The sequence below is a fragment of the Callospermophilus lateralis genome, chromosome 9, assembly GCF_048772815.1.
Source record: "Callospermophilus lateralis isolate mCalLat2 chromosome 9, mCalLat2.hap1, whole genome shotgun sequence".
NCBI classification, from domain to species: Eukaryota; Metazoa; Chordata; class Mammalia; order Rodentia; family Sciuridae; genus Callospermophilus; species Callospermophilus lateralis.
In genome coordinates, this window is record NC_135313.1 from 79769407 (window position 1) to 79794172 (window position 24766).

Sequence of the window (24766 nt, forward strand, 5' to 3'; positions counted from 1 at the left end):
GGAGTTGAGAGGAGATTTAATTTTTCAAAATTTTAATTTTTTTTTTTTTTGTACTGGGGATTGAACTCAGGGACACTTAACCACTGAGTTACATTCCCAGCCCTTTTTTATTTTTTATTTTGAGACAGGGTCTCAGTGAGTTGCTTAGGGCTTTGCTAAATTGCTAATGCTGATTTTGAACTTTCGATCCTCCTGCCTCAGCCTCCTGGACCACTGAGATTTGTGCTTGAAAGAGAAGAAGATTCTGAAACTTATTTAAAACAGATTAAGTGAACTTAAATTTAAAAAGTTACACTGGAATGAATACTTTTGCAATGGAATGCCAAACTTTTCAATTCTCTGAGACATGCTGGTATTTCCTTATTTTCTTTTATTCTGAAACTCCTACAGGAGTGAAAGCTGAACAATTTGTTAGAAGGCTTCTTTCTTTAGCTCCCTTGGTCTCTATATAACAAAAAGAAGATCAAAAGTCCTGTGGCCTATAATATTTCTGGAACTAATTCAATCCCAGAAATGCAGAAAATAAATTGAGCCTCCTCGTAGAGAATTATAGGCTATATATTCAAGAGACTGAAGTACAACGATTTCTTTTAAACTTCTCCAAATTGCACTTCCAATGAATACAAGACTAAAGTGAATCTTTCATTTTAACCATTGTCCCCTAAATTAACATTCTTTAAATGAATCAAGAGATAATAATTCCAATGCTCACAATAACAAAGAGTGGCCCTATTTTACAAATGATAATTATATTCTAAGCCTAATAAACATGAACACAAGCTATAAAGGCTGGTGATAGTTTGACAGTGTCCCCCAAGGGTTCATGTGTTGAAACTTAGTACCCATTGCAAAGCATTACGAGGGTAGAAATAATTTGACTATGGTGTTTAGAAACTGGGGCCTTGGGAAGTGATCAGGATTAGATAAAATCATCAGGGTGGAGCTTTCATGATTAAATACTGGTGACTTTTTAAGAAGAGGAAGAGAGACTAGATGAGACATACACATATGCTCTCTGTTTCTTGCCATGTGATGTCTTGCTTTGCCTAGGAACTCTGCCAGCAAAAGTGGCCTCTCCACCCTGAACCTCCAGAACCATAAGCCCAAAGAAACTTCTTTACATTAAAATTTACCCAGGAAAGACAGTAGAATAAATCAGACATAACTTTCCTAGTTCACATATGAATTCACATATGAATATCCAACTAGTATAACTCCACATCATGTACAACCACAGAAGGAGAAGTTATACTTCATGTATGTATAATAGTCAAAATACATTCTACTGTTATGTATATCTAAAAAGAAAGACAACCAAAAATCCAAACAAAAATTTACCTTGGCTGTGTGTGGTATTGACAACAGAAAATGGACCAATAACATTTGAACAGAAATTCTTCAGGTAATCTAAAGTAGGGAAGGCTACTTAACCAGAACTGAGACTAGTTCTCCTTGGTTTAAGTTGCTGTTTGACTTAAGACATGAAAGAACTGGAGGACATTAGGAAATAATTTGGAGTACAAAACACATCCAAAAAAGCAGGGACAAAGCTTGTACAATACTGGGGCTATGATGTGTATCAGTTGTTCTTAAACAATAGTGTACTTAAGAATTACCAGTATTGCTTATTAAATTGCAGACTTCAGGCTAGACTGAAGATACTCTGATTGGGAAAGATGGTAGCATTTAGGTACTTGTATTTTTAACAAATACCTCCAGGTAATTTTATAGAAGTACAGGTCTAGACACAACATATTAAAAAATATTGGTCTATAATATTAAAAAAAGAGTATTTGGCAGTTCCCCAGTTGATTATGTTAATAAAAATCAATCAAAACCTGTAACAAAATTTGAAATTTGAATTTATGCTTTGTTGCTGTGTACATTGTTATTATTACAGAAATATCCATGGCAATAGCAAAATGTGATATCAAGTATTCCAAAAAACCTTTTGTAATGTGAAATTTGTCTGCATTTTTAGAAAAATCAACATTTGCAATAAACAGCACTATTCTTTCTTTCTTTCTTTTTTTTTTTTGGTACGAGGAATTGAACCCAGAGATTGAACCCACTTAACCACTGAGCCACATCCCTAGCCTTTTTTGGTATTTTATATAGAGACAGGGTCTCACTGATTGCTTAGGACCTTGCTAAGTTGCTGAGGCCAAACAGCATCATTCTTCCATTAAAGAAACCCAATAAAGCAGTTTCTAGTTTGTGAGAAAATAAGCAAATTTATATAATATACTACACCAGACGGAGGTAAACTACAGCAAAAAAATATAGTTTCCTCCATTTTTCAATAATTTGACCCAAGTCAGAGAGAATGGGGGAAAAAGAAGGTAATAGAAATAACCTCTTATAGAATACATCATACATGTCTATATCCCTTGAGGAACAAATGCAAAACCTAAGCAAATAAATACTACCTGGTCTCTTTATAGAATCAGGATTTGTAAACATTAGCTTTTATCTGACAACATTATCAATATATTTATTAGCTTTCAGGCCATTAAGCTTTGACAAGATACAGAATAATTGATGAAATATTTCTATTGTACAAAACATTTTAAAGCTTCCATTAATTCTTATTGACATACTTCTTAAAATAAAAAAGGTGAACATACTAGACAGGAATGCTTTGTGCTAATAAGATGTTGTTTTAGGTGGCTCCCAAAGTACATTATTTGTGAAGTATATGATGTCAAAAGAAAAGCATTCTAAAGTCAAGCATTATTTTCAGGCAAGAAAAAGAGGTTTAAATATTGTAAATTATATTAAATCATGTTGGCATTTTCTAAAACCTTAGTACAGAGAAATATTAAGCCACTAAGCCATTCAGTCTGAGCAAAGCAAGAAATTGTAAAATATAACTGCATTGCAAATTAAATCTGTAGCTTTTTGTTTGTGTGCTAAAATCTGAGCTCTTGTGATAAAACTATATTTAGACATTTTTTTCCTAGTAAGTACTGTTCTTTAACATTCTCTTCTAAAACATCAAAAAATAATGAGCATTTCTTTTAGCCCTTTATAGAAGAAAAAAAATCTTGAAAAGACTTGAGACTATGTAAGATTAAATAGAATATTCAGAAACCTCAGAGCATTTTCTTCTCAACTAGATGTATTGAAGAGTCTTGGGAGTTTTAATCTACTGGGTTGAAATGTATACTTTTCAGATGTATAAGTGATCTATGAATATGTTGTTAAATTATGTAACTATTTCTATACTATTGTATAGGTCCTTTTAATTAAATGCTCTTCTCATAGAAATACAAAAAGAAATTCCAAAACAGGTTATTAAGAACTTCTGGACAACAAAAAGGATAAATGTGTGAGTTGTAAGTTCTTAATTAAAAATTATTGTTATGAATTGGACTGATTTCTCTCCAAGCTCACACGTTGAAGCCCGAATCCTCAATATGACTATTTTAGAAGAGAGACTTTAAGGAGGTAATTAAGGTTAAAGAAGGTCATAGGAGTGGAGCCCTAATCTCATAAGACTGGTGCCTTTTAAGAATAGGAAAAGACAACATAGGCATACAGAGAGAAGAGGTCATATGCAATAAGGAGAAAAGCCTTGGGAGAAACCAAATCCACCAGGACCTTAATATTGAAATTACTTTTCCAGAACCACGAGGACATAAATATCTGTTGTTAAAACAAATCTAGTCTGTGGTATTTTGTTATGGCAACTCTAGAAAACTAACACAGTCGTCACTTGGTATCCATGGGGGGATTGGTTCCAGGCCCACTGGTGGCTATCCAAATCTTCATATATTCAAGTCTTGTTATGTGAGATTATTTGGTATTTACACATAACCTAAATATATCCTTCTGCATACCATAAGTCATCTCTAGATTATTTTTAATACCACCTAACATAATATAATGCTATGTAAATAGCTGCTTTGTTTAGAGAATAATGACAAGAAAAAAGTCTATGTGTTAAGTCCAAATAAAATTTTTAAATTTTTTAATTTGCAGTTGAATCCATGGGTACAAAATGTGTGGATATGGAGGCCAACAATACAATTATATTATGCATATAATATGTATATAACATACATGTGAGTTATTAAGCATAATAAAGGCATACAAATCCATACTAACTCTTTAGTTTCAAACTTCCTGTCCCAGAGAGAATCATTATCTTCAAGTTTATATCCATCAATCCTTTGCTTTAGGAAAAATAAAAGTTTTATCGCATATCTAAGTATCTAGAAGCAATATATTTTATTCCTTTGGCTGTTTATTCTTCTGCCAATATAACATTTTCTTAAATCCTACAGCTGTATAACAAATCTTATCTGACACAGTAAATTCACTTTTAGGATTGCCTTAGCTATTCAGGCCCTTCACTTTTCCATATAAACTTTAGAACCAAGTCAATTTACTCAAAATGTTGTTAGTGTTTGTCACTGGAATCACTTTGATCTATAAATCAAACTGGAGAAATCTGACATGTTGATTATACTGAATCTAACATATTAGTACAATCTCCATTTAGATCTTTAATATTGCACAATAAAGTTTATAGATTTTATAGACACCTGACACATTGTTGGTACATTTATTTCTATATATATAATATATATGCTATGTTACTGTAGTAAATAGTACTTTTGCAATTTTTTTTGCATTAAAAATTGAACTTATTTTTGTATATTGACTTTATAGTTGGGACTTTGCTAAACTTTCCTATTATTCTAATAATTTACTTCAGAACTATTTTGAGTTTTTCTATGTAAACAATATGTCATATATGAATAAAGGCAGTTCTATTTCTTCTTTTTCAATGCTTACATTTTTTTCCCCCTGTTCTTGAGTGGGGACTGGGACTGTCATGAAAATGTTAAAATGTCTGGTTCCAATTCTAAAGAAAGTGCTTCTAGTATTTCATTGGCAAGAATATTTGCTGCAAACTTTGGATACTCTGTCAAATTAAGGACTTCCCTTCTATTCCAATTTTACAAAGGTATTTCTTCTTTATTTTCTTCTCATGAATGAGTCAAGTGAATAAAAAAATAAATCTATGGGCTGGAGTTGTAACTCAGTGCTAGAGTGCTTACCTAGCACTTTTGAGGCCCTGGGTTCGATCCTCAGCCCCACAAATACAGAGTTCAGATATAAAATATTAAATATTTTATTCTTTAATGGTTACAGGACTATTTTGGATTTCAGTGTTTTCTTGAGTCATTTATGGTAAGCTGTAATTCTTAGCAATTCATATATTTCATCAAAAAGTTCACAATTTATTGTGTAAACCTTTTAATAGTATCACTAATCTTTTAAATCTAAACTTGATTTGTGGGCATGTACCACCTCATTTCTCCATCCATTTATGGTGCTAGGAATTGAACTGAGGGCTTCACACATGCAAGCTGCACCACCAATCTCTCCTTCTTATTAACTCATAATGTCATTTAATTTCTGCTTTCTCTCTTTAATTTTTAACTGAAATTTTAACTTCCAGAGTTTCTCTATTTTATAGGTCTATTAAAAGAAACAATTTCAGATTTTACTGATCATACTACCTGCTGAATGGACATTTTCATTTTATTAATTTCTATCTTTATTATCTCATTATTCCTTTTTTTAAAAGCTGTTGTTCATTCTCTAATTCATTATATTGAAAGCCTAGGTCATTACTTTTCAGTTTCTGTTCTTATCAATGCAAGTATCTAAGATTACATATCCTATAAGTTTATTATGTTCATATTTGTAAAGCTAAAAGTACTTCTTTTCTGGTTCATGAGTTATTTAAAGATATTTTTCCACATGTAACATAATTTCAAAATTGATCTTTCTGCTGCTGAATTTATTTATTTGTCAGAGAATGTAGTCTCCAAGATGTCAATTCTTTGAAATTTATTGAGACCAATCATTTGAGAAAAATGCATATTCTCTAATTGTTGTGTTATTCAGATATAGACAAACACATTTTAAAATTTATTATGATAGTGAATTTCTAAATTTCTTCAATTTTATTGAACTTTATATATTTGTGAAAGGAATGAGGTTGAACATTTTTTTACATTTTTCTAGTGAGCTGAACCTTTCCTTATTATGCATTGACCTTCCTGTCACATTAACGTTGCCTCAGCTTTTGTTTGTGTGTTATTTGCCTGGCATGACATTTCACTGTTCTTTTATTTTCAACCTTTTCACACCTTTATGTTTTCAAAGTGCTATGGGTTGTAATTGTTAATGTATTTAGACTTGTTCTGTGTAGTTTACCTTGTTTTTTATTTGTCCCATTGTTTTCTATACTTTAACCCCTTTGTTTTAAAAATAAATTGGTAGTTTTTATTTGAAACTTACTCCATTTTTCTCCTTGTATTGGATTGAGTATCATACATTATTTTTATAATATTTTGGTGGATTTATGTTTTAGACGGTTTTTTTTTTTTTTTTTTTGGTTGCTGTGACCAAAAGACCTGACAGCAACTACATAAAGGAGGAAAAGTTTATTTTGGTTCATGGTTGAACAACTTCACAGATCTGAGCCTGAGGTGAGGCAGAACATCCTGGTGGATGGAAAGTAGCTCTCTCTTGCTCCAAGAAAGCAAGAGAGACCTCTGCTCACCAGGAACAAAATATAAAACCCAAAGCATGCCCCCAGTGACCTACTTTCTCCATCCATACCCTACCTGACTGCACTTACCACCCCGTTAATCCCTATCGTGGATTAATACACTGATTAGGTCATAACTTTCATAATCTAATAATTTCACCTCTGAGTAATCTTGTAGTGTTTTGCGGTCTAATATTTATTTTTGTCCCTTTGTCAACCTCAAAAATTAGATGTAATAAAACCTATTATTATTATTAGTGATAGTAGGAGTAATTGTATTTTATATATATTTTATGGAATTTGCTCACATTTGCCAATATTTTTTTCACTTACCATTCTTTCAGTATCTCAGATTTTTCTTTTGAAATTGTTTCCATTTATTCTGTTGACTAATTTCATTTTTTTTTCTTTTTAGAAGTTCCTTTATAGATTATGTCTTGGTGGTAAACTATCTACCATTGACTGTTTTTTAAACTTTGGCCTAAAATAAAGTTTTACTAGGCATCCGATTTTATGTTGACAAATATTTTCCCTCAGCATTTTGCAAGTATTATTCTGGAAAGGGGGGGAGACGGCTGATGAGAAGCACCAGTTGCACTTCTCCTCCCACAAAGGAGGATCAAGAATGAAAAATAAACAGCAACTATTTGGCTACCCAATTTGGGGAAGAATGCTGGGATATAGTGCAGAAGAAATGGAGAAATTCTAAAGCAGAGATTCAGGATGGTTTGGTAAAGAAAGGAACAAAGAGCCTTGCATCACCTGCCTGTTACCCTTATTCAGATCCTTCTGAATCCAGGTAAGAACTCCTATTGTAGGAAAAGCAAACAGGTGCCCAAGAGTCCACACTGGCTCCAAGGACATCTAAAGTTTTGTCTGACTAGGAATTCTATAGACCTTGTATGCCTTGAGTTTAGATGAAGAATTATCTGGGAGTACACACCACTGTACTGCTCCAGAGGGGGAACTCAGTTCACATAGTGACCTCTCCCACCCAGGCTGCTGTTGCATCACACCATTTTGAGACAAAAACCAAATGTGCCCTGACCCTGTTACTTTGTGTGACTCACCCTCCTAGGCCACTGGAACAGTTCCAATTCTACAAGACCTGAAGATTGACCAAACACACACCTGAACTATGATGCACTGTACCCAGGCATGCTAGGGTGACCCCACCTCTGCTCAGTCCTCAGATACTGACAAGTGTGCTCCATGCTGCATAGGAACCCTGCCTCTGCTGCTGTGCAACCTGTATTCCACCCACTTAGGGCCCATTGGAATAGCCTTGCTGTTATGTAGCCCTATTGATACTGAATAATGCTCTATTATGGCTAAAAAATGCATCCAACCATACTGCCAGGCATGCTGGTGTGTCTCTACCCCTTTGAAGTCCACAGAAACTCGTTGCCATGTATACACAATGATTTGCACTTACTTGTCTAGGCCCACTGGCATATCCACACAGTTGTTATCCCATCCCATTGCTGTGCACCACAACCACCAGGGCTGCTGTTCCCAGAACTACAAGTTTTGAGGAAATAGATGGGCTTTCCCATAAGCAATGGACCCACTAGAAGAAATGAAATAGACTATACTAAAGCACAACTGGAACCAAAGCCAACATAGCCTACCAAACCAACACTGTAAGACTGATTTCAGAGGAAGTCTTTTATACTCAAAGCCACACTTCTAAATTGGTAGAGAAAATTTATCTGGCAGTTGTATAAATATCAACACAGAGATATAGAAAGTACCAAAAAGCAAGGTAATACTATATCTCAAAAAAAAAAAATAGTAACTCTAGTAACAGACCCCAAAGAAAAAATAATTGATGAAATGCCTGAAAAAGAATTCAAAGGAATTATTTGAAAGTAATGTAATGAGGGCTGGGATTGTGGCTCAGCGGTAGAGCGCTCGCCTAGCACGGGTGGGACCCGGGTTCCATCCTCACCACCACATAAAAATAAAGGCATTGTGTTGTGTCCATCTACACCTAAAAAATAAATATTAAAAAAATAAAAGTAACGTAATGAGATATAAGAGTATACAAGTAATTCAATGAAATTAGGAAACAATTCATGATATGAATGAGAAATTTGGCAAGGAGGTAGGGGTCATGAAAAAGAACCAAACAGAAATATTATAAATGAAGAATTTCCTAAGGTTAATAAATATAGTTGAGAGCCTGAACAATAGACTAGATCAAGTAGAAGAAAGAATTTCTGAACTTTAAAATAGTCTTTTGAAATAACCCAGTTGAAACAAAAATTAAAAAAAGTTTAAAAAAAATGTGGGGCTGGGGTTATAGCTCAGTGGGCTGGGGCTGGGGCTCAGTGGTAGAGTGCTCGCCTGGCATACATAAAAATAAAATAAGGGTATTGTATCAATCTACAACTAAAAAATACATATTTAAAAAAAGAAGTATGAAGAAACTTCTGAGTCTTATGAGATACTCATTAAATGAACCAATTTCTGAATTATGATGAGTCCAGAAGTTGAATAGAAGGGAAAATACATAGACTCCCATTCAATGAAATAATTACTGAAAATTTTCTCAACCTTAGGAAAGAAATGGACATCCAGGTCCCTGAAGGCACAAATTGTCCCAAAGAGATTCTACCAAAAAAGTTCAACATATTATGTTCAAACTGTCAAGTCTAAAACAAAGAACTAATTGTAAAAACAGAAAAAAAAAAAAAAAGGTCCAAGTCATATTTAAGGGACACTCCCATTAGATTAATAGCAGATTGCTCAGGAGTGGGAAATAGGATAACATAGTCAAAGTTCTAAAAGAAAACAATAACTTGCCAGCCAAGAACACTATAAATAGCAAAACAATTCTTCAGAACTGAAGGAGAAATAAATACTTTCCAAGACAAGCAAAAAATCAAGGGAATTTATTACCACCAAACCGACCTTACATGAGATTCTTAGGGGAGTCCTTCATGTAGGAGTGAAAGAATACTGGCACCATGAAAACATGCAAAAGTATATAAAACTCAATATTAAAGCAGATATACGAAACAAATATATTCAAATCTTATCAATACAGAAAACCATGAAACCACAAAGGTAAACAAGAAAAGAGGAAGAAAAGAACAAAGGATATTCAAACAACCAGAAGAAAATTAACAAAATGACAATAATATGTCTTCATAGATTTATAGTAACCTGGAGTGTAAATGGATCAAACTCCCCAATTAAAAGATAGGCTTGCTAAGTGGACTTACAAAACAAGACTCAACAGTGTGCTGCCTACAAGAAATACTTCCCCAGGAAAGATAAATACAGATTGAAAGAAAAGGATGGAAAAAGATATTCTGTGGTTTGGTTAAGTTGATGATGAGGTTGATGACAGATGCCCATGTTTGGCAGCTATGTATCAACCCCGGTCTTCTATGAAGGATGAAGCCAATGCCAAGTCACTATCACCTGGGAGACTGTGTCTCCTGGGATTGGGATGGAGTATAGACTTTATCCCTTGTGTTGTGCTGTATCTTGGAAACCAGTGGAAATAAAATAGATTATGCATATTGGATGTTAATAAATCTTTCTTGAATAAGTGAGATAAATGGGTGAATGAACAGTAGATCCATCTGAGGACTGGGGAACTAAGTTTAAGTCTGGAACTTTCCATGTGATCTGGGCAGGTGACTTCAGCACTCCAAGAACCCTTTTCTTCCCTCTGCATTTGTGGAGTGTTTCCTGTGTGTAAGGCTCTGCAACAGACATTTGTAGTAACTCTACATGTGCAGTGCCTACTCCCATAGGGACAGTTCTAAGTTCAAGTTATAGTTGTGTATAAAACAACAGTTCTGTTCAGCTAGTGGTACTTAGATTTGAAGATACAAAATGAAGAAATAAATTATAAATACTTACAGGTCTACAGTAACTTATCTATAACCCTAAACTCAAAACTCTAAGCCCTAAACTTTGTAACTTCTTTGGTCAATCAACCTGATCTGTCTTTGAAATCTGTTGCTGTCAACACACACACACACACACACACACACACACACACACACACACACAATATTCTCTGCAAAGGAAACCAAAAGCATGTGAGCTTGAGTAGCCATACTTAAAGTATACTTTAAGTCAAAACTGTAAAAAGAGACAAAGAAAGCCACTATATAATTATCACAGGATAAATTCAACAAGAAAATACAATTGCAAATGTATATGCACCTAATGCTAGAGCACTCAGTTTTATAAAGCAAGCATTATTAGATCTAAAAAGGACAAGCCTCAATAAAATAATACTTGGGGACCTTAACACCCCAATGTGGTCAATGACAGGCCATCCAGACCAAAAAAATCAACATAGGAATACTGGAGTTAACCTATAGTATAGACCAAATGGTCTTTTTAGGTATTTCCAGAATCTTCTATAAGCTGCAGAATACACATTCTTCTCATTAATACACAGAAGATTCTCCAGGATAGACCTTTGATAGGCCAAAAACCAAAATGAAATCAATTAAAAAAAAACACCCTGAAATCACAGCATATATGTTCTCTGACCACAATGGAGTAAAACTAGAATTCAAAAACAAATTCAAAACCTGTACAAATGCAAGGAAATTAAACAACATGCTACTGAATGTGCAATGTCATCAAAGAGGTCAAAAGGAAAATTTCAAAGTTTTTTGATACAAATGAAAATGGAAATACAGTGTCATGCTTTGGATATATAGTATCACACAAAAGCTCATGTGAGATAATTTAAGAATGTTCAGAGATAAAATGATTAGGTTATGTGAGCTGTACCCAAATAAGTGGATTATCCATCTGAATAGGTTAACTGTGTGGTAACTATTGAAAGGTAGGGTGTAGTTGGAGGAAGTAAGTCACTAGGGGCATGCCTTTGATTTATATTTTGTTCCTTGTGAGCAGAGCTCTGCCATTCCCTTCATTCATGATGTTGTGCCTCACCTCGGGACCAAAGCTATAGACTAAACTTCGAAAACCATGAGCTAGACTCAAGAAAAAATGAGAGTAGGAAAGAAGAAAGAGAAGACCCAAATAAACTAAAACAGAAATGAAAAATGAGACATTAAAAAAAGGAGAAATACAAAGGATCATCAGAGACTAGTAAGAACAACTATAAGTCAACAAATTGGAAAACCTAGGAGAAATGGATGAATTTCAAAACAAATATAACCTACTGAAATTGAATCAGGAAGAAAACCTGAAAGGACCAATAACAAGAGATGAGATTTATTCCTTAATAAAAAGTCTTCCAACAAAGAAAAGCCCAAGAATGATGACTTCGCTGTTGGATTCTATTGAAATCTTAAAGAAAAACTAACACCAATTCTTTTTAAACCATTCCAAAAAATTGGAAGAGAGGGAGTTCTCTCAAACTCATTCTATGAGGCCAGCAATACCCTGATACCTAAACCAGATAGGACAATATCCCTGATGAAAACAGATGCAAAAATTCTCAACAAAATACTATCAAATTCAATTCAACAGCATATGTAAAATACTATTGACCATGATTAAGTGGAATTTATCCCAGTAATGTAAGGATAGTACAATATACACAAATCAATAAACATAATACAGGATATCAGCACAATATGAGACACAGAAAAAACACTTAATAACATTCAATATCCCTTCATGATATAAACTCTGAATTAATTAGTATAGAAAAAACACATCTCTATAGAGTACTTCCAGTGTATGAAAAATTTATAGTCAATATCATACTGAATGAAGAAAAGCTGAAAGCATTGCCTCTATCTGGAGAAAGACATTTACCATTTCTTTTTCTTTTTTCTTTTTTTAATCATAATTCTCCAGTATAGGACTAAAGTTTTAGAGCAATTAGAAAAGACAAAAACTAAAGGCATTCAAATAAGAAGGAAGTTAAATTATTCCCATTTGTAGATACGGTTATTCTATATACAGAAAACCTTAAAGATTTCATCAAAAGACTGCTTGAACTGATAAACAAATTCAATAAAGTTGCAGATTACAAAACCAACATAAAAATTTGGAGCATTTATAAACAGCAATATCAAACTTAAATTTAACCAAGGAAGTAAATGGCCTCTACAATGAAAATTACAAAATAATGATGAAAGAAATTGAAGATGACTCATAAAAATTGAAAGAACTCCTATGTTCACAAATTGAAAGAATGAATATTGTGTTAAAATGTCCATATTACCCAAATCAGTTTACAAACTCAATGCAATCCCTATCAAAACACCAATGACATTCCTCACAGAAATAGAAAAAAAATAGTCCTAATATACCTATTAAAGCACAAAATACCCTGAATAGTTGAAAGCAATCTTGAGGAAAAAAGAACAAAGTTGAGGGCATCATAATACCTGAACAAAAGACATACTGCAGGGCTGTAGTAACAAAGACAGCATGGTACTGGCATCAAAATTGACACATCCAACAATGGAACACAACAGAGAACCCAGGGACATATCTATGAATCTGCAGCCAACTGATTCTTACCAAAGGTGCCAAAAATACACATTGGAGAAAGGACAGCCTTCTCAGTAAACGTTGCTGGGAAAACTGGATATCTACATACAGAACAATGAAACTTGACCATGTATCTCTCACCATGTAAAAAAAACTGATTAAAAATGGATCAAAGATCTATACATGTAAGACCTGAAACTATGCAACTACTAGAAGAAAATAAGGGAAATTCTACAACATATATACACTATGATTTTTTTTTGATAAAACCCCAAAAGCACAATCAACAAAAGCAATAGAGAAATGTGATTAAATCAAACTTGAAAGCTTCTGCATATCCAAACAATAGTCAACAGTGTAGTCACCTCTAGAATGGCATAAAATATTTTCAAACTATTCATCTGACAAAGGATTAATTAATATACCAGGAACTTAGAAAAAAGACAAAAAATAAATGATACAATTAAAAATGGACAAATGATATGAATAGACATTTCCCACAATGAGAAACATAAATGACCAACAAATATATGAAAAATACTCAACACTAGCAATCATAAAAATGCAAATTAAAACCACAAAGAGATAGCTCCTCACCTCAGTCAGAATGACTATTATCAAAGAATAAAAATAATGATGGCAAGGATGTGGCAGAAAAGGGAATCTATCATTGGTGGGAATGTAAATTATCATAGCATTGTGAAGAAAAGTATAAAAGTTCTTCAGAAAACTAAAAATAGATCTATCATATTACCAGTTCTACTGTTTCTGAGTATGTATCCAAAGGAAATGAAACCAACATTTCAAAGAATACCTGTAATTCCTGGCTTACTCCAGCATATTCCCAACAGACACGATATGGAATCATTATAGGTGTCCATCGATGGATGAATGGATTAGGAAAATGTATATATACACAACAAAACACTATTTGGTCATAAAATGAATGGAATCCTGTCATTTGTGGCAAACTAACTTTCACTAGAAGACATTATGCTAAGTGAAATTAGTTAAAGACAGAAAGACAAATACTGCATGTTTTCATATAAAGAAGTTAAAAGTGCTGATTTCCAATTAGATGACTGTAGAAGACTAATAGAGGCTGGGAAGGACAGGGGATTAGAGGGATAGGGGAGGATGGATAATGGGTACCAAGACACAGCTAGGAGGAATAAATACTAGGGACCTATGGCTCAGTAGGGTAACTATAGTTCACAATAACCTATTTTATGAAGAACTAGAAGAACTTGAAGGATCCAAATATAAAGAAATGACAAGGAGACAGAAACGTTAAACATCCTGATTTGATCAGTACATATTGTATGTATATATTGAAATATCATAATGTATTTTGTAAATATACAAATATGTGTTAATTAAAAAGAAAATATTTCTTCTTCTTCTTTTTTTTTTTCTTTTCCCTAGCTTCCATTTATGGTCTTTGAGAAGTTTGTTGTTCATTTCCTAGTTTCTCTTCAGGAGGTCTGTGTTTTTGTATCCAGGTTGTTTTTTATTATCTTTTCTCATCTTTGGTGAGCTGCATTTTAACCACGCTAATACAAAGTATGGATTTCTTTTCCCTTCTCTTACTTGCTATACATTGTGCTTCCATTATTTCTAGACCTCTGTTTACTATTTCTGGAAAATAATAATAATAATTATTAATTAATAGTAATAATATTATTACTATTTTTTTTTTGTGTGGTACTGGGATGGAACCCAGGGGCACTCTACTACTGAGCTACATCCCCGGGTATTTTTTTTTTTTTTTTGAGAAAGGGTCTACCTAGTTTCCCAGGATGGTTTTGGACTTGAGATCTTCCTGCCTCAGCCTCCCAAGTCACTGGGATTACAGTTGGGCATCTTCATGCTCTTTTAGCCATTATCTCTATAAATAATGTCTATCCTTCATTTTCTTCTATTTGGTCTTTGGAAGTCTGTGACTAGCCTTATAATTTTCTATTTTAGTCTACAAATCCACATTTTTTCATGTATTTATCTTTTTTTCCTATTTTGTGTCATTTTGAAACATCTTTGAATCCACTAATTATCTTTTCAGCTGCGTCTAAACAGTTCTGCCAAATATTTGTCTGTTTATTCTTCAAGCCCCATTCCCACTCTTTTATACTCGAGTGCACTATATGTGGGGATAGCAGTCTGCAAATGCCTGGCTCCCCTGACAAATTTCCTACTCAAATTTTCTAATAAGAGGCACTAGTGAAAGATTATAAATAAAAATATAAATAAAAAGTTGTTTGTCTAGAAATAAGAATAAGGTGAGTTTGAAATTCAGCGACTTGGAAAGAGGCAGTGACTTTTTGGTAATTCCTGTCCAAATTGTGGTGATAGCACTTTGTCCCCAAATTGACTGTGACAGCACCTCAGTGGATGTAGGCTTGTGGGCTCCAACTAAGGAATGTTACTTTCTTTTGAGCTCTGGATATTTTCTCTATTCATTTTCCCTAACACTTCTTTCTTCTTATACTCTTCTACTCCTTTCTAATAATCTTTGTAACCAATTCCTTGTATTAGAATTTCTCTGTTTAAAAAAACCAGAATGATTTGTTTTCCCAACTAGAAACTGATAAATTTATCTATCCATCAAAGGAGTTCTTTTTCATTCCAAAAACTATATTTTCCACTTCTGTAAACTCAAATATGCTTGATTATATCTTTGAACATCTCAGATTTGCTTTATGTATTCCATATGAGCTAATTCTGCTATATTTAGTCTTTGCAGGGTCTAAATCTGTCATTTGTTTTCCTGCTCTCACTCATATGTTAGTTGGTCTTTGTGAACTCACATTTGGTGGATGTAGTCTGTAAAAACAACAACAACAAAAAATACCACTACAAGGAAATCTCAAGTGAGGATTATTTCTTCTGTTTCTTCTAGTTGAACTACCTGGCTATTAGCTACAGCTTTCTTTCTGGATGAAGTATTATTTCCATTTGTCATAAAGATAATCCCACTTGTCCTGCATATTTACTGATCATGCTTTAGTTTCAGTCCAAGGTGTTGTTTTCTTCCCCCTGCATTTGAAATTTCACTTCTACTTTAGGAACCCACATAGAATGAACTAATATTAAGTTTTATGCAGAATTTGGCTGTTTTGTATTAGGATAAGCCTCAAGAGTAACTAATCGGATACATTACGGAAATGGATATCTTGATAATGATTTTCTATTCCATGTCTCTGCTCTTTGATACTTTCAAAATGAATACTACTTTTTAATAAAAATAAAAAAATGTTTTACAAAAAAATGTAATAGTAATATGGATTTTAACCAGATTATATCCTACCCTTCTGTTCAGTAAAGACTCTCCTTTAATTTTAATAAAGAATACAATATGCATAAAAATCTAAGTTTAATTATATTTAAAAATGATGTAACAATCTCTCCCAATTCTTTTCATCTGCTGCAATAATATGTGTAATATTTTTTTGGGGGGGGAAGTTTCACTGAGTTGCTTAGAAAGCCTTGCTTTTGCTGAGGCTGGCTTTGAACTCGAGTTCCTCCTGCCTCAGCCTCCCGAGCTGCAAGGATTACAGGTGTGCACACCATGCCCAGCATAACATGTGTAATTCAATTGTACCACTATTACAGATAGGAAGGTTCAAGCAACACAAAGTTTGTTACTTTTCAAACAGATCACTGGAAAGTCAATAATTATGTTTACTAGCCACGTATTTATAAATATTTTCCTATGCATGTTATTAAAGTATATCTAAACTATTCCAGGTTCTAAGTGAATTTTCATTAGAATAATGGAGACTTGAGAGACATATTAAGACAAAGCTAACCCAGATGAATAATATCAAAAGGGACAGAGATTGGAATTTGTGACTTATTTCAAGATAGAAGAAGATAAACATTGTGTCTAAGAATAGAAAAACCTAGAACTGGGGTTGTAGCATGTGTGATGCACTGGGTTTGATCCTTAGCACCACATAAAAATAAACAAATAAAATAAAGACATTCTGTCCATCTACAACTACCATTTTTTTTTTAAAAGAACAGAAAAACCTTGAGTACTTAAAAAAGAAAAAAAAGATATGATCTAACACGGCTGATGAGATAGTTATGATATGATATAAAAAGTGAGATGATGCTGGAAAAAAATTGAATTATTTATTTTTCTTAAAAACAAGAGGAAAAAAATTAATCATTCCCACAGACTTGCAAAACTATAACTTTTTAAGTATTAACAGGGATGCTTAAAATAAGGAAATGAGATGCTGCTGTTCAATTTTGGAAAGGCATGTTCCTAAAGTTTTAGAATAGGTTAGAAATTTTGGAGGTTAATGTGAAAAAGTAGCAATAAAATTCAGGTCAACTTTGAAACTGAAATTTATCACAAATCCAAATGTCATTAAACTGAGTGTTTTTTCTTTTTTTTAAAACTGTTTTGTCTTTGCTTAGAATATTTAAGGATTAGTATATAAAATTATTTCACTAATAGCTGGTGCAGTGGCGGATGCCTATAATCCCAGCAGCTCAGGAGGCTGAGATGGGAGGATCGTAAGTTCAAAGCCAGCCTCATCAAAAGTGGGGCGCTAAGCAACTTAGTGAAACCCTGTTTCTAAATAAAATACAAAACAGAGCTGGGTATGTGGCTCAGTGATTTGAGTGCCCCTGAGTTCAATCCTTGGTACCCCCAGAGAATTATTTCACTAAAAAAGTATATTTTTTTTAAAAAGTAAAAATATGGATAAATTAATGAACACTTCAGAATGTATTAAAAGAAAAATGCAATTCGAATGGCTCATTTAAAATTACCTGCAAATGCTCTGAATTGTAAAAGGAAATATAGGAATGTTATTTAAAGAGGGTTTCCAGGATCAGTTCCAAATCTGGACTAAATAATTGCTAATTTCTATATACTAAGATCATTCAAGTACAGTTAATGTAAAAACAAAATGGATACTTTTGTTTGCTCCCATGATAACCTTAAGAAAGGTTAATTCACCAGCTTTTAGTACAAAGTTCAAATTTCTAGTATAAACTAACTTTCCTTCTCCTTTCTTTCCTATAGGTTCCCATTGTCAAGTCTATCCATGAAGAAGGAAGAGGATATGGAGTATTTATACTGTACATAAGGGGCAGAGGACAAGCAAAAGCGAATATTGGAGGAAGCAGACTGAATCAATGGAGAGCTAAAAAGTGATAATTTTTTGTCTCCTTTCAAAGTTTTATAACTTTTTATGTTCTGATGAAAAGAAGTTAGTGACTAGAAGCAGTAACAAAGAGATAATATATTACTGGTTAGGCTCTATAAGAAGCACAGCAAAAGTAGTAGAATCTATTAATTTGCTTAATTGCCCACTAAGCAGGGCCATAGTTTTCTTTGTATTTCTCAACTGGTAATGATTTAATACTCTAAAGGACATTTGACAACATCTGAAGACAACTTTTTCCCTTGATAAACTCATTTTATTGGAATATAAACTGTTAAAAAGTATAAATCAAACACGTAGAGTTGATATATTTTTACAAAGTGAACGTATCCAGATAACTAGAATCAGACTAAATAAAAGAATAAAACCAGCACCCCAGAAACTTTCCTTGGAACTCCCCTAGGGAAGACGACTTTGATATCATTGTGGGTGAGTATGCATGTGCACTATTGGCATGTAGAAGAAAGAGGAACATCCTGCAACAAAAAAGTAAACATCCAATAACTATTTTTCATTCCAAAATGTCAATGCCAAGTTTGAGAAACCCTTTATTACAATTCCAAATGTGCTTCTCCCTTTCAGTTTAAGCAGTGAATGATGATGTTTAAAGAAGCTGTTGGTGGAAGTGATCCACTAAGAAAATAATTTCAATGATTGCTGAAGACAAAAATAGGGATATATTTTCCAGAAAATGACAGTGACCTGTATCTGACTCCCGGTATTTAAAATAATACAAGGAAGATTTAAGATAAAAATTAATATAGTTCACTGGTATCTGTGGACATCTGTCACATGCAGTCACCCAAGGTTTTGAACCTTTTCTTTGTATTTTAGTAATTTCCTACAACATGACTCCAATCTTCTTAAAGCATAAATCAGAAAACTAACATTCCCAGTATGTCTCAAAGCTAGGTAAGTATCCCAGGCCCTATCAATCAAATCCAGAGTGTGATTTTTAAATTGGAAGTCAACAACCTAATGATGTAACTCTTCTGGAGATTTGCTTTTTTGGAAGAGGGGATGATAGTGGTATTCACACCAATGCATCATAGGTTCTGAGTGCCAGTGAAAATAGTGTTTTTGGTAGATTAGCTCCTGGAGTGTGTTTACACAATGGCACTGACTAGGTAACATCAGAACTGTCTCTGGTTCTGCTGATGTCTATTATCTTCTTTAAAATGTTCCTTTTTAAAGTTGGTCCAGGAGGATTATGCTGTTTGTAATAAGGAATCTTGACTGAGAACAAGGTATAATGTAAAAAAATATATCCTCTCCAAACTCTTGAAAAAAGTGCCTAGAGATTCAGCAGTAGGTCTGTGTCATTTTATTGTCAAATCAGTGTTTTGGATCTTGTGCTTATAGTACTTTCATTACTGATGTGTATTATACTCTGAAAAGTCCAAGGTTATGGCATTCAAAATCAATACTTAACATAATATTTATACATAGCAGGTATTAAATAATGTTAGTTTAAAGTTAAACAAATTGCCAATAAGTTGGCAAGTTATCAACTATTTAAAACAGTGTTTTCTGATGTTAAGAAGCCAGCACATGGGGCTGGGGATGTGGCTCAAGCGGTAGCGCGCTCGCCTGGCATGCGTGCGGCCTGGGTTCAATCCTCAGCACCACATACAAACAAAAGATGTTGTGTCTGCCGAAAACTAAAAAATAAATATTAAAAAAATTCTCTCTCTCTCTCTCTCTCTCTCTCTCTCTCTCTCTTTAAAAAAAAAAAGAAGCAAGCACATGGAGCTGGGGTTGTGACTCAGAGGTCGAGCTCTCACCTAGTATGCATGAGGCACTGGGTTCGATCCTCAGCACCACATAAAAATAAAATAAAGATATTAAATCCACCTATAACTAAAAAATAAATATTAAAAAGAAGAAAGTACATGTAAGAGTAAAAGAATAAATACAAGTATAATCATATGTATGTATAGCAGAAAGGAAGCTAGACATGACAAGTCAAGAAAACAGTGTTTCGTTATTTGTGTTTTGAGATGAAGTCTTGCTATGTTGTCCAAGCTGGTCTAGAACTCCTGGGCTCAAACAATCTTCCTCCCTCAGTCTCCTGAGCAGCTGGGTCTATAGAGTAGACCACCAATCTTGGCAAGAGGATAGCATAATCTGCACTATCATTATTTTGTATCCATTGTACCAATTTGCACATCTGCCTGAGGGATCATCTTCTCTAGTATCCCAGAGTCCAGAGAGGAGGTAGTCTGTCCTCCCAAACTTAATTCAGGGTAAGGGAGCAAATGAGCCATGCTTCAGGCTTTCCTACTATTGGAAAACATTTAACTGGAAGGTCTGCAGGACCTTAATTTTCTTCTTTTTTACTATCATTTTACATTTTATGATATTCTTAGAAAATGTACTTATTAGTTAACTATAAGAAGCACTTATTAACTAACTATAATTTATAGCAGTTACAAATAAATGAACAAGTACACATAACAAGAAAAACAGAATGGGGTCTCTTACTGCGTAAGGGTCTTTTACATTGTAAGAGATGATATAATTGAGGATTATTAAACACTGACATGTACATTCAGAGTTGTTCCCCCCTCTATGTGACTTTGTAGTAAAAAAATATGGAAACCATGTATGTTTGTGTGTACTTATTTTGTTAGAAACAAGTATGTGAGCCTGTATGCAGCATTCTGAGTTCGGCAAATTGACATCTGGTAAGTCATTCCGACCTAATTAAACATTCCAGTTTTTATGTCAATATTGAAATCAGGTAGGCCTAGATTCATCACTTTAAAGAAATGTACTGAACAAGGAGAGCATTTACAGGGAAGAGTCACAAAGTCAATTAAAATGTTATGAGTAATTCTAACTAGTAAACATTTTTTTTTTTAAAATAAGGAATATAGTCACCTGATGACTAAAGAGTAGTTTCTTTGGTTTGTATTTTCATTAACAGTTTTCTGATACTTAACTCATCCCAGAGTCTCAAAAAAAAAAAAAAAAAAAGGTAATTTATGGACGGAAGCTTGTCCATTTTAAAATTTAAACCATGATCCATATTTATACAATATCTGTACTGTTAGTTTTCAAAATCCTACAGGTCCTAAGAGTGTGTTCAAGAAAGTCTATGGTCTATTACTAGAGATATATGTGTATACATATGCATACATATATACACATATATACATGCATACATATAAATATGTACACATCCATATAAATAGAACATTTTGCTTTCCTGTAGTATTACAAAACTGATTTTTCACTTTTCAGTTTAAAGTCTGTTCTTTCAAATATGTGACTAAAAGAAAAGAGCCAAGTTTTAATTACACTACAGAGAGTTAATTACAACTGCTTAAAGGTTAAATTATTTTCATCAGTTCACTAATAGCATAAATCACTGGAAATTCAGAGGAAGAACTGTAGAAATTAACAGTGAATGCTCAACACTCTAACTTCAAGTATAAGTGACTTTGCATTGTCTTTTTATGATGATATTAAACTATCACAATCCTCAAACTTTTGAACCCACTCGTGAACACACTCTACTGTCTTACACTTATTTCAGTTAGACTCATATTCACTTTGGTAATCTCTCTCCCAGTCTCTTATCTTATATCTTAAACCTGTATTACCATTTTTCTTTATTTTTTATTTTATTATTTTTATTTTGGCAATTTCCATTCTTTATTCAAGACTGGTTCTCCAATTCAACTCTAATACCTTTTAGAAACAATAAATCATAACACTTTCCTACTAGAAAGGATTCATGATCATGATTTATTTCCTCTACAAACAAGAGTAAGTTAATAATCCAACAATCATTAATTAGTAAACCATGATTCTGAGTTGTATTTTCAGTAGAAAAGGATTGATTTGCATTAATATTCTTTTCCCCAAGTCCCTCTAAAAGTCTATGGTATGAGTGAGTAGTGTGGCTTGAATTGGAAAGAGCTGAACAAATGGAAAAAAAAAAAGACAAATATTTCTTAAGAAAAAAACCCTTATTATTATTATTATTTTAGACACCTAATGAATGATAATAAGATTGAATTTGTTAACATTTAGCATATTATAGACATTCAATAAATTGTCTCACTTATTAAGACTTATGCTTAATTTGGTTGGGCTGGGGATGTAGTTTAGTCAGTAGTATAACAGTTGCCTAGCAGGCATGAAGTCCTGGGTTTGATTCCCAGCACCACAAAACAAACAAACAAAAAAAACATACACAGGAAAAAACCCTGACTTGGATCATAAAATTTACTTTATATTTTTCTAGTCCAATTTTATGTAATCAAATTAATTGATTTCCACAACTGCCTACACAGTATGGGTTCATTGCTCTTTTTATGTACACCTCCATAGCACATTATGCTTACCTTTATCATATTATATTGCATTGTCATGGTTCTCTGGTTTCTCTTGAGAATGGAAACTATGTCATCTATGTCTATTGGTTTATATCAACCACAGTATCTACTACATATATGTACAATATTTAAGCTGAATGAATGAATAAGTACAAGCTAAAGCAGCTTTTCAAAAGGGCATTTCATTCTATCATGAATGGTGAATTTAATATGTGGATATTTTATAGGCAGGTCACTATATGTGACTCAATAAAGGTAGAGAAAAAAATCACTTATATACTCTTGATAAAGTTATTCCTACAAGTTAAGAGTACAGAGAAACAAAAATGATTTTCACATTAAATGTAAGACAATAAGGACCATCTGACATAATAAACAGAGCTTAAGGTAAAATTCTGTGCCCTTCTTTTATATTCTAAATTATAAATTTCAGACAAAAAATCATATTGTCTAGGGAAGTCTTAGCAAAATACTCAGAATTCCAAATTTCTGGAATTAATCTAGTATGTACAGTCTAGCTTCTTAGAGCATTATTTTTCTCCATCTGTTAGTTGTTGATATGGCATAACCTTATATTCAAATTAGAGAAAGACAGCAAAAAATAAGTTTTTCTTTTTTAATATGTTACAGTAAGAATTCTAGCTTTATATCCTGGTGTGAGACAGTTATTCTCTTGCTAAAAAAAATCTCAATGAGAGAAAAAAGAGTAGGTTGATACTGATGCTGAATCCTTTCTGTTGTAAATAAAGGCTCTGAGATTTAATTCTATAAAATAATTAAACAAAGTTCATTATATTTCTATAAAATGATTTTACATAACATGTAATCATTTTCTCATAGAAATTATATGGATGTTAAAGGACAACAATAGTATTAACATGTTTTCCTCAATACATTTTTAATGAAGACTATAAAATTTTTGGTGGAATTAAAAAAACTAAGATAGAGCAGATAAATAATTCATTTTCTGAAATACTTAAAATTCTCTTTTCTTAGAAAGCTACTAAATTTTCCATGAGGAAACAATTCTTTATTTTTTTTCACAATTATAATGTTAACAATAATACTCCTCCTTACACAGAAGCATCAAACAATTTTGGAATCCTGCTTCAAACATTCTCATATATTTATAAATACTTGATCCTTAGTTTACTCCTTTTACCTATACTTTTTGCTTTTGTTTAAATTCATAGACTAAAATATTATCACATCTCTAAATTATAATGATGCCTGAATGTATAACTGTCTTTTCCTCCTGTCTAATGGCAAATATCTTTAAAAAATATATCATAGTATAATTTAGTCTCTGGATTTTAGTTGGAGTTACCAATTCTCATTGTTGAAACAACCAAAAAGTAATTTTCACTGCTGAACAGAAAAATACAACATTACATTTCTGGGAATAAAGATCAATAGCTTATAAGCACAAAGAAAGCAGAATTTATACTTTGAGAAAAGTAAGGAAATTAAAACAATGTAAATATACATTTTGTACCAGGTTTAAAAAATGTGACACAGTAAAATATTTAAAATTGAGCATATTTTACTTTGAGAGAGAGAGAGAGAGAGAGAGAGAGAGCGAGAATTTTTTGAAATTTATTTTTTAGTTTTCGGCGGACATAACATCTTTGTTTGTATGTGGTGCTGAGGATAGAACCTGGGCTGCACGCATGCCAGGCGAGCACACTACCACTTGAGCCACATCCCCAGCCCTAATTATTACATTTTAAAAATAAAAACAAACATAATTTATGACACAAAGCGAGTATAAAAAACTAGGCAACTCCTTGAACAAAGAAATTCATTTTAAGGAAACATGTTTCAAAATGTAATAGATAAACAATTATCTTTATAGAGTGGTGATATTGTTTGGATCTGGAATGCCCCCCAAAGTCTCCTGTGTTGAAAGCATGTGTACCACCACATTCGAATTTTTTTTTTGGTACCAGGGATGGAATCCAGGTATGCTTAACCACTGAGCCAGCTCCACAGCCCTTTATAATATTTTATTTAGAGACAGGATATTGCTGAGTTGCTCAGGGCCTCACTGAATTGCTGAGGCTGGCTTTGAACTCACAATCCTTCTACCTCAGCTTCATGAGCCACTGGGATTACAGCGTGAGCCATGTGCCCAGCCACACTTGCATTTTAATGTATTACAGATAGCTGATGGCAGATCCAGAATAGAAAATGCATGTCACCTGGATAATTAA

The 24766-nt window shown here is 33.1% G+C and overlaps 1 protein-coding gene across 6 annotated transcripts in view; it reads right to left on the minus strand.

Moving 5' to 3' along the window:
- The window catches only part of Mbd5 (methyl-CpG binding domain protein 5), a 406311-nt gene that overhangs the window by 105852 nt on the left and 275693 nt on the right, over positions 1-24766 (minus strand). The window lies entirely within an intron of this gene.